This window comes from Nematolebias whitei, chromosome 23 (genome assembly GCF_014905685.2).
Source record: "Nematolebias whitei isolate Nwh7 chromosome 23, NemWhi1, whole genome shotgun sequence".
Classification (NCBI taxonomy): Eukaryota; Metazoa; Chordata; class Actinopteri; order Cyprinodontiformes; family Rivulidae; genus Nematolebias; species Nematolebias whitei.
In genome coordinates, this window is record NC_056520.1 from 18,685,108 (window position 1) to 18,694,913 (window position 9,806).

The following is a 9,806-nucleotide window of genomic DNA, read 5'->3' on the forward strand; positions in this document are numbered from 1 at the left end:
ACATATATATATATACATATATATACACATATATATACACACATATACATACACATATATATACACACATATACACATATATATATATATACATATATATATATATAAATATATATATATGTATATATATATATAAACATAAACAGTAGTCTCTCGATACTTTGCAGTTTGACTTTCACTGACACTTTTTCACGGGTTTTCAAAGCAAGATGGTACACAACAAAAGATAAGTGATGGGGAAAGACAGACCCCACCCCTGCCCCCTCCTTTCTCTTTCTGAAGCTATCTGTCTGCTCTGCTGTGACAGACAGCCACAGAAAGAGAAAGGAGGGGGCGGAGTGGGGTCTGTCTTTCCCCATCACTATTGCTCAGGGAGCAGGGGTAAACAGATCAGATGAACAAATGTAGAACATCAGAGAAAACGCTTAGGTGGAAAAATAAGAGTTAATCAGTTTTTAAAAAAGAGACAGTGGCTTACTCAGGTATAAGACAACCCTCCCCCGCCTCCTGCCCCTCCTTTCTCTTCTTGAGGCAGCAGGGCTGAGACACACAACAGGGAGCACAACAGACAGCTTCGGAAAAAGAAAGGAGGGAGTGGGGGGTGTCTTATACCTGAGTGAGTTGCACGAGCAACATGGATTGTTTACTTTTAAAATAATCAAGTACGACCCGAACAGAGCCTTTCTCTTTATCGCTGTGCTCTTTTAGAGCATTTAGAGTTTAACATTGTTAATAACATTTCAAGAGTGTGGGAAGGGTTTATAAAGCTTTAAACATATATATATATACATATATATATATATATATATTACGTCCGATGGAAACTTTACCTTCTTTTCTTGTTCTGCATCATTATCGTCCTCTGCAGGCTGATTAGCTATCAAACACGGTGCATATTGCATGTGAGGAGAAAGTCAGCGAAACATCACACACATCAACATAAAACATGTATTATTCACTGTGTGTGAACACATGAGGTCTTTGCAAGATGACTTTGCTCCCTTAGAGGAACAGATACAAAACTGTTGCTCTCCTGTACATCAGTGGTCACCGTCCTCTGCATTCATCATTCAGCAGATCAGAGCGCAGTGACAGGTGACTGCCTCAAGCCATATTAAAGAGTAACAAAGACAACAGCTTCCACGTGAAGGAAATACATTAATAACATTTTTGAAATGCTGTCTCTTTTTGGCTGTGAGTCGACCTACAGTGCTTTGAACAGTCTTCATACACCTTGAACTTATCTATATTTTGTCATTACAACCACAAGCCTCAAGATGTTTCAATATTTTGTGACAGATCAACAGAAAATAGCACATAACTGTATGTACCAATAAAAATGTGAAAGGATGTGGAGTGTATTTGTATTCAGTCACACTGGGTCAATAATTTATATAGATTTGCCTCTATATGCAAGTCCTTGTGGGTTAGTTTTACCAGTTCCACACATCTAGAGATTCAAAGTTTTTACTAAACAGCCGCAGCACGGTTACATTTGACAGATTGTGTCCGTAAGCTTTCAGGTCTTGCCACAGATTCTGTTAGTTTTAGGTCTGGACTTTGGTTCAATCCAATACATGAAAATGATTTGATCTGACCCATTCTACTGTACCTCTGGAAGTGTTGGGTTGTTGTCCTGCTGGAAGGTGAACCTCTGCAACAATCTCGTCTTTTAGAGCCTCTAATAGGTCTTTTCCAGTATCGTCGTGAATTTGTCTCCATCCATCTTCCCATCAAATATGACAGCTTCCTTTCCCTGTAGAACTAAAACAAATGGCATGAAGCAGATGAGGTGGCGTGCTCAGGATGATGTCTAGCAGTTTTCCTGGCTAGAAAACTTAAATTTGGTGTTGCAGTAGCTGAGAGCCATACCCAACGCATACCTTTGAGTACTAACAGATTGTTAAAGATCCAGGTTTGACAACTTTTTTAAAAACTCTGGCATGAAAAGTAGCAGGCAATACGCATTTTTCCTAAACAGTGCTAGGTCTTTAATTTTCATGGATATAAAATAATCACATCTTGATTAATTTTTGTTATCAGTTCCACATTTCTTGCTCTTTTCTCATTGCTGGAAAAGGTGTTCTGTTCACCTCTGACTGCTGCGTGTCTGGGTGCGCTTTTGGCTGTGTGAACACGCGTATGTCTTTGTCTTCCTCCAGAGAAGAGCCAGGCGCGGACATTAATGACTGTTTTATGCGTCTTGCTATCCGAGTCTCTTTTATTCCCGCTGGCCATGACGGCCTAATATCTGCCTGTCAAACAACGGCCATTCACTCCTCAAACAGACTGGAGACTGATACTTAAGACACAAAAAACACACACCTACGTATCCCCTCCTCAGTAGATTAGTGGGTGGTGAAGGAGCCACACTGGCCATTATGTGCTGTTCTTGCTCCAATCAATTACTATTCATTTATTCGAAAGGAGTGACCGTGCCCTGATCTGAAGAGGTGTTCTAACTAGTGTGTAGTTGATTCAGATCTTTTTAACAAAACTTTGTTTTATCCTCCTCCTACCTCTGTCACCTTCTCAGCTCTGTGCTCACTCATTTTCTTGTCTGTTACTGTTTCTCTTCGCGTTCCTCTCTTTTGTTAGTGTCTTTGAGTTATTTTGTTTTTCTCCTCTCATTCATCACATAGTCTTTCTTCTGTTATTTTTACCCCACAAACTTTCACAACCAACCCTATTTCACTACTTAAGTTTTTTTTAATTTATTTTAATTTTATTATCTATTTATTTTTTGGTCTGGATCTTTTACATGTTCTCTGTTTTAGTACACTAGCGGAACACACCAAAACTAATTCACCCTTTTATAAAAAAATTATTTTATGGTCCACAGTCAATATATTTATTTATTAACGTTTATTTAACCAGGCAAATCCAATTAACATCACAGATCTCTTTTGCAAGAGAGGCCTGGGCCTGAAGTAAAGATGCTAACTTGAACCTGGAGCCTGGACCCACCCGACCCGGATTAGGGCTGGGCCTGGCCATAATAATGTGCTTAATGTGTGGGTCGGGTCAGTGTTGGGCGTTTGATTACGTCTGCGGACACGTGCGGCTGACGATCCAATTATATGGCAACATGGCTTGTCATATGATCATCAGCCGCACACGGCCTTTTGACCACGTGCTGACTGGCCTTGAAAGAGGTAAAAAGTTGAGTTACGCTTCAGATGGACTATTGCCAGTGATCCATCAGCCCAAATGGACGTTCACTCAGCTGCTGCACTCAGTGGATGTGTGCAGCCGACGACCCAAACAGGTGAGATCACAAAATATCCGACAAGTCAGAGCACGGTCCATGTCTGAATAATGCAGAATGCAGGCAGAAGCAGCTCCGATCTTCTGCCCCCTTTACTTAGCCTTCTGCACATAGGATGATAAAATTAATAACCACAATAAACACTTTAATGTTTCCACATTAAACATTTCACACATTAGACATTTCACACGTCTGCAACTGACTTGTTTAGAACTTAATTGCTGGTATTTTTATATTCTCCGTTATTTTTTTATATCGTGTGATTCCTTGTGTATATTCCTTTGTACTGAAACTCTGGCACAACAATTTGTGGGATCAAGAAGTTATGATTTCGACAAATTTAAATGACTATTTTACTGCCTCACTCAAATCCGGGTCATTTTATATTTCTGCCATCTTGTACCTTTGGTCAACTTATGCTCGTACTTACTGAATCTGCAAAGTAGCTGATGGATGCCACATTGCTGTGGTCTCTTTCCTTTCTTCTTTAACCCAAGCCACTCCAGGCAGATGACTGCCAGTCCTGAGCCCAGTTCTGCTAAAGGTTTCTTTCTGTTGAAAAGGAGTTGTTCCTTTCAACTGTTGCCAACATGCTGCTCAGGATGGGAGATTGTAACAACGCAATTTAATGTTTTCCTTGAATGGATAACTTTACTTTTTATAATTGGCATTTATAATGTATGGGAATGTATTTGTATGGTGCCCTGAGATGAATTCTGCTGTGAATTAGAGCTATATAAATAAACTGAATTTAATAAAATTGAATTAATGTCAGTTTTAGGACCAAAGATAATATTAAAGCTAATGTTTCTGAGGCCAAGGCCATTTGGAGCAGAGCCTGTACCCTTAAACGTTTGATCAATGAAATAGAGCTAAACTTGCAGGTGAGGGGTAAATATTTCACCAACTTGACCAAAGTTGCTAATCAGTTTCATCTTTCGCTCTCTCTTTTAACTCTCTCCTAATGAAATACCATATTTTTCGCTGCATAAGTCACTTTTTTTGCATTATTTACATGCACTGCGACTTATAGGCCAAAGTGATATATTTATGGATTTTTTCCCCCCATATTTGTAAACCAACTTTTAGCTGAGATATGACCGTTTTCGTTCATTCTGACTGAAAAAATGGAACACTACCATTTTCAACCACTAAATGGCAGTCGAGTAGGAAGGCATGCCATTGTATCATGTAATACGTAAAAGTGGCTATTAATGACGCAATCGGCTTGTCATAGTCTGCCACCGTCGTTTACCTGGAGCAACCAAATCATCTTCATTTTGCTGCGCCACCCTGGCGAAATGCAGCTGATTAGACTGTCAAAGTGCATTTGTTAAATAAAAGTTCAACTGAGACACATCTTTACTATAAAGTCAAGCTAACAAATAACTGTTTTTAGGTGGTTATATTGTTAAATTTAAAAGAAATGCACAGTGAGTAACCCACTGCGCGTTCATGATTCCACTTATCAGCTTTTGAAATGCAGCTGATTTGACTGTCAAAGTGCATGTACTAAGCAAAAGTTAGACTGAGACAAACCTTTGCTATAATTTCGAGCAAACAAATTGTTTTTAGGTGTTTATCTTGTTAAATTCTTGTTAAAATCCTCCCGTGCACGCTCTCCCGACTGCCATTTGACAGCCCATCGATTTTTGGCACCGGCCTACATTTGCGGGTTGTCGGCGGTGATGCTTAAGAAACACGATGTGTCAGCGGTGATGCATAATAGATGGGACGTATACGACGAAGTGACATATTTATGGATTTTTCCACTTTATTAGACATATTTGGACTGATGCGACTTATAGGGCGGTGCGGCATGTACGGCGGAAAATATGGTAGTTTGTTTGACATGAATAAAGCTTAGCTTGCAAGAGCAGACTAATCCATACCAGAGTCAGAGTTTTTTTTATTGTTGTTCCACCACGAGATTATGTACTCAGGGTCTCAGTTACATCCCACAATAAAACGTAAAAAAAAGAAAATCAGTAATAAGATCTAAGATATGAACTAAGAAAAACAAACTAAAAATACACTAAGCAATACGCTGAACAGTAGCACTAACATGAGTCTGTGTGAGCAGATGAGCACGCATGAACACATCAACATGATGTAATTTTTTCACAGTGATTATTCTGGTTAGATATTCATGAGTCTAACAGCCTCAGGGTAGAAGCTGTACCTCAGTCTAGTGGTTCTACACTTAATGCTCCTTAAACTCCTTCCTGAGGGGAGCAAGGCAAAAAGTTTGTGTGCTGGGTGAGTGGGGTCCTTCATGATGCAGGTAGCCCTCTTCCTGCATCTGGAGGTGTAGATGTCTGTGATGGTGGGGAGGCTGATTCTAACGGACTTTTGTGCAGCCTTCGCTAGTATTAAAGACTGAGTGTGCTCCTTTTGTAATTAGTTTCACTCTGACAAGACAAAACAAATTTCTATTTTTTAAATCTAAGGCTTTACTCCTACTGCCCAGTGTTTAAACTTGCTTACGTTCATGTGAGGTACATTCATATTAACATCCAATTTATGCCCTTCAAATAATTTCCAACAGCACACGATCTTATTTTCTGTCTCTGACACACACCGTCTTTGTTCAAGTGTTTAATGGTTACACTGATAAAAAAAACAGCTTTGTGGTGTTATTCTTGTCAGGTTTCTACAAGAAAGAGCTTACCTATTGAGTTATTCTTGAAAAACGACAATAGAATTAAATATACCACAGTGTCACTATAAAGCTGCTGAATTATCTCATAAGATGCATAAACATCAGATCCAATCTTCCTCAGAAAGCATTCTTTATGCATCATTGCACACTTATAAATAAACTACATTAGCCTCTGACATGACATTAAACAAAAACATCAGATGGCACAAATAAAAATGTTTTGAAGAATAAACATTTTTTCAAAGGAAAACTGCTTCTACAAATAAAACAAGTGAGGAAAACTGGCAAAACTGTGATGTAAAAAATAAAAAATAAAAACTGAACAAGTGTGATTTTTAGCATGGACAGCAATGATGTGAAAATTACATTATTGACCAAATTTAAAAGCAAATGTGTTATCAAATGTTCTCTCACATGTGGAATTTACTGTATAATCCTTGGTAAATTTATTGTAATGAACATTTAATTTAATATGCATGGCAAATATGGACAAAATTCGTAAATAGCCAATTGCACTTCATCAAATTCAGATTCAGTGGATATACACTCATGCTTTAGCTAAACATTTCATTGATATGGAGCACGATTATTTGTGATTAAATGCATATTTTATCAAACATTATAAAGGTTTTACATCAAGTAATTATAATAACAGAAAATACAGAGCATTTTTTCCAACCAATTCATAACCAAAGTGTTTGGAGATATTTGGATTTGTTATGTCTCTCTAAGAATTATAGCTTAGGAACGGGGCATAATTTGAACATTTGCAGTATTTTAGTTCAGCCTAGGTCTTAGTTTAGCCAGCAGATGAATTGCTTTGATACGTACAGAAAGGTTTCGTTATATAATATATTTGAATTCTTTGTGATTCCACTATTACACACATGCATTGTAAAAAACAATTTCTCCCACAACCAAGCTCTCATATGAAAATGGCCAATACAGTAGTTCCTTGCAATTTCGCAGTTCGTTTTTCGTGGACTAGCTCTATTGCGGTTTTTCAAAGTAAGATTGGACATGACACACAATGGCTGATTGATAGATGAGCTGCACGATCGGCATGGATTTTTAAATTTAAAATATCCATCCATCCATCCATTTTCTTCCGCTTATCCGGGGTCGGGTCGCGGGGGTAGCAGCCTAAGTAGGGAGGCCCAGACTTCCCTCTCCCCAGCCTCTTGGTCCAACTCCTCCGGGGGAATCCCGAGGCATTCCCAGGCCAGGTGAGAAACATAGTCCCTCCAGCATGTCCTGGGTCTTCCTCTGGGTCTCCTCACAGAAGGACGTGTCCGGAAAACCTCACCAGGGAGGTGTCCAGGAGGCATCCTAAACCAATGCCCTAGCCACCTCAACTGGCTCCTCTCGACGTGGAGAAGCAGCGGCTCTACTCTGAGTCCCTCCCGGATGATCAAGCTTCTCACCCTGTCTCTAAGGGAGAGCCCTGACACCCTGCAGAGAAAACTCATTTCGGCCGCTTGTATCCAAGATCTCATTCTTTCGGTCACAACCCAAAGCTCATGACCATAGATGAGGGTAGGAGTGTAGATCGATCGGTAAATTGAGAGCTTCGCCTTTTGACTCAGCTCTCTCTTCACCATGACAGACCTGTACAGCGCCCGCTTCACTGCAGACGCTGCACCTATCCGCCTATCGATCTCACGTTCCATTTTTCCCTCATTCGTGAACAAGACCCCAAGATACTTGAACTCCTCCACTTGGGGCAGGACCTCCTCCCTGACCCGGAGAGGGCACTCTACCCTTTTCCGGCTCAAGACCATGACCTCGGATTTGGAGGAACTGATCTTCATCCCGGCCGCGTCACACTCGGCTGCAAACCGCTCCAGTGAATGCTGTAGATCACAATCTGATGAAGCCAGCATGACTACATCATCTGCAAAAAGCAGAGACGCAATCCTAAGGCCAACAAAACGGATCCCCTCAACACCTTGGCTACGCCTAGAAATTCTGTCCATAAAAGTTATGAACAGAATCGGTGACAAAGGGCAACCTTGGCGGAGTCCAACTCTCACTGGGAACAAGCCCGACTTACTGCCGGCAATGCGGACCAAGCTCTGACACCGGTTATACAGGGACCTAAAAGCCCGTATCAAAGGGCCTGGTACCCCATACTCCCAGAGTACCCCCCGCAGGATTCCCCAAGGGACGCGGTCAAATGCCTTCTCCAAGTATACAAAGTACATGTAGACCGGTTGGGCAAAATCCCACGCACCCTCCAGGACCCTGCTTAGAGTGTAGAGCTGGTCCAGTGTTCCACGGCCAGGCCTAAAACCGCACTGCTCCTCCTGGATCCGAGGTTCGACTATCTGACGGATCCCTCCTCTCCAGAACCCCCGAATACAGTGAACCCTCGCTATAATGCGGTTCACCTTTCACGGTCTTGCTGCTTCACGGATTTGCATCGTGCATTGGGTTCTGCATTCTGATTAGCTAAACAGTCTCTCCAGTACAGTAAATATTTGTAAAAAATGTTTATACAGTATTTTTTTTTGTTAAACAAATGCTTGGGCCTGTAAAAAGATTTTGTTCTTTGGTTTGAATGTATTATGGAGTATTTCATTGTATAATAATTGTAAAAAAATAAAGGTTACTACTTGAGGATTTCGCCTATCACGGGTTCTTTTTGGAACGTAACCCCTGTGATAAACGAGGGTTCACTGTAGACCTTACCAGGGAGGCTTAAGAGCCTGATTCCCTGTAGTTGGAACACACTCAATGGCCCCCCTTTTTGAAAAGGGGGACCACCACCCCGGTCTGCCAATCCAGGGGAACTTCCCCGATGTCCACGCAATATTGCATTGTCGCATAAGCCAACACAACCCTACAACATCCAGAGCCTTAAGGAACTCCGGGCGAATCTCATCCACCCCTGGGGCCCTGCCACCGAAGAGCTTTTTAACCACTTTGGTGACCTCAGCACCAAAGATTGGAGGGCCCAACCCAGAGTCCCCAGGCTCTGCTTCCTCAGTAGAAGACATGCCGGTAGGATTGAGGAGGTCTTCAAAGTATTCCGCCCACCGACCCACGACATCCCGAGTTGAGGTCAGCAGCACACCACTCCCACAATAAACAGTGTTGGTGGCATACCGCTTTCCCCCCCTGAGACACCGGATGGTGAACCAGAATCGCCTCGAAGCCGTGCGGAAGTCATTCTCCATGGCCTCTCCGAATTCAACCCATGCCTGAGTTTTTGCCTCAGTGACCACCCGAGCTGCATGCTGATTGGACTGCCTGTACCCATCAGCTGCTTCCTGGGTCCCACAGGCCAAAAAGGCCCAATAGGACTCCTTCTTCAGCCTGACAGCATCCCTCACCGACGGTGTCCACCACCGGGTTCGAGGGTTGCCGCCGCGACAGGCATGACAACCTTGCGGCCTCAGCTCTGGTAAGCCGCTTTGACAATAGAGGCACGGAACATGGCCCACTCGGACTCAATGTCCCCCACCTCCCCTAGAACATGTTCAAAGTTCTCCCGGAGGTGGGAGTTAAAGCTCCGCCTCACAGGAGAATCTGCCAGATGTTCCCAGCAAACCCTCACAATACGTTTGGGTCTGCCAGGTCTGACCAACATCCTCCCCCACCATCGGAGCAAACTCACCACCAGGTAGTGATCAGTGGACAGCTCGGCCCCTCTCTTCACCCGAGTGTCCAAGACATGAGGAGACCCAGAGGAAGACCCAGGACATGCTGGAGGGACTAAGTTTTTCGGCTGGCCTGGGAACACCTTGAGATTCCCCCGGAGTAACTGACCCAATTGGCTGGGGACAGGGAAGTCTTGGCCTCCCTACTTAAGCTGCTACCCCCGTGACCTGACCCCAGATAAGCAGAAGGAAATAGATGGATGGATGGATGGAT